Raw genomic sequence first — 3,624 nt, forward strand, 5'->3', positions numbered from 1 at the left:
GAGCTTGCAGTGAGTCAAGATAAACAAACAAACAAACAAAAAACAACAAAAAACCCTATCTGATAAGAGGATTAAATGAGATTCTCTATTCAAAATGCTTTAAACATTCAAAAGAACTGTTTCTCTGAGTTCATCAGAAACACCTGGAATGCAGTTTCCATTCAAAAACACTTGGGGTGCAGGTTCCTGAGTCCTAATCCTGACTTAAAGCATCAGAAGCTCTGGCTTTAGGGTCCTGGAACTGCATTTTTAAGGACCCCCCCTTCCCCGCCACCAGGTCATTCATGGGTGATAATGTTTGCTCCGGAGGGTGGTACAAATGTGATCATCATCATGACACTAAGCAAGGCCCCACCTATCGGTATCAACAGCCATTTATTGTTCACAGAATACGTAGATGAAAAGAGACAGGAATAAGACCCAGCCCTCCTCCTCAAGGAGCTAAGGAGGTGACATAAAGACCTGGGAATAATCATACCATGACTGGCTTTCAAGGTTGTTCATGTTAAGTGTCAGCTCGTGTTCGGAGCTGGTTCTAGAGGCCTTCAGAAGGAAAGATGACCTTTCCTTGTTACATAAAGATAACATGTAACTATATGTTAAAGGACAGAAGAGCATTTCTTACTGTTCAGGTGATCCCAGGGGTCTCTGAGATGGTCCTCAGGAGAGTCACTCCCCTCTTTCTACTTCCAGCTGGGCCAGATTTTCTTCCTGTCTGCTAGAGCCAAAGCACCTGCAAAAAAGCGTAGAGCAGCTCTCAGCAGGGAAGGCAAGAATTGCAGGGGTGGTCAGAGAAGAGGGGCTCCCGGGCTCTGCTCTCCCCTTTCCAGGCCTCTCCAGGATGTCCTCTATTCTGTAACTTCCCTTGCAGCCGTTTCTCCTGTATTTGCCATTCAACTCTCTCTCAATGTGGTCACTGAGGCCCACGGAGTCACTGTAGCCAAGCCCTGGTCACTGTTGAACACGCCCTATTGTTGCCCGTCTGGCTTCCTGACAGCAGGAGTGCCTGCAGCCCTCTCCCCCAAGTGCGGGCAGGTGCCTGTGAGTGATTTCTGTGGTGCTGGGAAGACCACAGCTGACATCTTGTATTAAGGCTGTGGTGAAACTCAGAGGAAGGGGGCACAGTGGTCGAGCTGTCAGGCGTGCGGATCCAAATGATAGCGGGCTTCGGCTGGGATCCGGAGAGACACTGGGGGTAAGGGTGAGTGGGGAGGTGCCCAGGGCAGCAGGGAGGAAGAGTCGGAGGGGAATGGACCCAAAGCAGCACTTAGCACTAAAGGACAACCTGTGACCTCAAGGTGGCTTTGGCTGCACAACTTATTTTTATTTTTTGATTAAAGCGAATTAATTTTGTTTGTCAATATTTGAAATGGACCACGGTGATGGTGAATGGAGGCTGGGTGGTCAGCACTTCCATAAGGTCTGACCGGACACTTCTCAAACAGTCCCATCAATGTCTCCTTGTGGATGAGTTGCTAATTGGACTTCAGTGAGGCTGTGCTTGGAGTCAGGATGGCGGGGTCGGGGGAGGGGGCTGCTCTGAGGCCTGGCTGCACTTTCAGAGCAGCATCGGGAGAACCGCTGGCCAGGAAGGCCAGCCCTATACCAGAGGTAAATGCATCTTTAACATTAACAGTTCCTTCCTAGTTAACACCTGTCTCTTATACACATCTAGATGTGTATAAGAGACAGGTCCTGTACCAACCTCAAAGCCATATGACCTGCTCTTGCCACCCCTCAGACACCTGCCCCCAACCTCCTCCTATGTCTCCCTAGGCACCTCTGCTGCCACTGAGCCCTGACTCTGGGAGAGGCAGGCAGGCCCAGGAGAGTATATATGTCAGTTAGGGTTTGTCGTTTACACGTGGAGATCATTAACGAGACTTATTTTTAAATTGTAATTGCAAAATGTAAATGCTCCCCAAACCGATGTGTAATTGCTACCCCCTCCACCCCAGCCCTTCCCCTCTGGTGCCAGCTTTGCAAGGAGAGAATTAGAAAATAAAAAGGGGGTGGATTATGTAAGCAAAACGATTTTAAAAAAAGAGAGCGAGAGAGCTAAGAATTTAAGTGAGACAGCTGGCAGCTTCTCTGATTGCCACACTTCCAGCATTAGCTGCAAAAATTGTCCTTGCCAGTTGCACCCATCCAAGCAATAGTGTCAACTGTATTTAGTCCCTAGAACAGACCATACTGTCACTCATTTGGCAAGACACTTCAGTGGTTAGTGTGTGTGTGTGTGTGTGTGTGTGTCGGGAGTGAGTGTGTGTGTGTGTGTGTGTGTGGGGAGTGAGAGGGCGAAGGTCAGGGGTGATATTTGAGATTGCCTCTACCCCATCTGTGGAAGCCTTCCATTCCACAGGAAGACATAATTCACAGCAGGATTAGCAGTCCATCAACCCTGTTACCCATATTCTACCCTGCAGGTGATGGCAAGAACACCTCCATTCTCCATTCTCCCAGGCTCAGACTGTCTTCTTTGGACTCCAGCATCCGCAGCCTCAGCCTGCAGAGAAACAGGACTCTACAGGAGGGTTCAGCAGGAAGAACCTCAGTTCTATTCTCAGTCCCAGAGAAAGCCACTGAACTTGGGCATCAACAAACTTCATACGGATTCACCAGGTGTAGAACCCTTGTCCCTTTTTGTACCTTCTTCCCATCTTCTTCAAGCCCTGTCCACAGCTGCTGTCTACAGTGAACTCCTTGTGACATCACTCTGCACATAGACTCCAAATGTTGTTGAAAAGGCTCAATTTGCCCCCGAAACGGATGTCGCTCAACCCACACTCAGCAAAGTCTTGACCCACTTAGATACCCTCCCCTCGGCTTCCACGGCGAGGAGCCACAGCTCTCCCATGCCGCGCACCCCTCGTTGACCTAGAACACAGAGCTCCCCAGACAGGAAGAAGCACAAGCATTGCTGCCAGTCTGTCCTCAGACATGTGGTCCTCTGAATAGACTAGCTGCCTGGGGAGCTGGGCAAAGGGACATTCATCTTTGTGGTTAACTCTCCCTTGTTCCCTCTCTCCAGGGAAACTAGCTTTGTGAGGAATTTAGCAATGATTTCTGCCACCGAAATGGAGACTGATGTAAGGTCATGGTGGCCCTAAGACATCAGGGAAATTTACAAAATCCTGGGCAAGGTCCTTTGGAGTTGGGGCCCAATCTCACCATAGCACATCCAGCCCTTATCATGGCATACTGGAAAGAGGAAAGGGTTGTTTTGGATAACTGCATTTCTAAATCCTTGCCTATATTGATACTTACATCTGTGAGATCATGAAGTTACTTAAGGGGATTAAAAAAAACCCTATCTGGCCGGGCGCGGTGGCTCACGCCTGTAATCCCAGCACTTTGGGAGGCCAAGGAGGGTAGATCACGAGGTCAGGAGATCGAGACCATCCTGGCTACCACGGCGAAACCCCGTCTCCACTAAAAGTACAAAAAATTAGCTGGTGTGGTGGCAGGTGCCTGTAATCTCAGCTACTCGGGAGGCTGAGGCAGGAGAATGGCATGAACCCAGGAAGCAGAGCTTGCAGTGAGTCAAGATAAACAAACAAACAAACAAAAAACAACAAAAAACCCTATCTGATAAGAGGATTAAATGAGATTCTCTATTCAAAA

General features: G+C 48.9%; 1 protein-coding gene across 3 annotated transcripts in view; it reads right to left on the bottom strand.

The window, feature by feature from the left end:
• PKNOX2 (PBX/knotted 1 homeobox 2) overlaps positions 1–3,624 on the bottom strand; it is a 112,429-nt gene that overhangs the window by 100,504 nt on the left and 8,301 nt on the right. For all 3 annotated transcript variants that reach the window (XM_012001291.1, XM_012001290.1, XM_012001292.1), the window contains one exon: positions 626–733. The gene's annotated coding sequence lies outside the window, so the exon portion shown is untranslated. Of the gene's footprint in view, positions 1–625; positions 734–3,624 lie in introns of those variants that run through there.

Source organism: Mandrillus leucophaeus, unplaced genomic scaffold, assembly GCF_000951045.1.
Source record: "Mandrillus leucophaeus isolate KB7577 unplaced genomic scaffold, Mleu.le_1.0 Scaffold656, whole genome shotgun sequence".
Lineage (NCBI taxonomy): Eukaryota > Metazoa > Chordata > Mammalia > Primates > Cercopithecidae > Mandrillus > Mandrillus leucophaeus.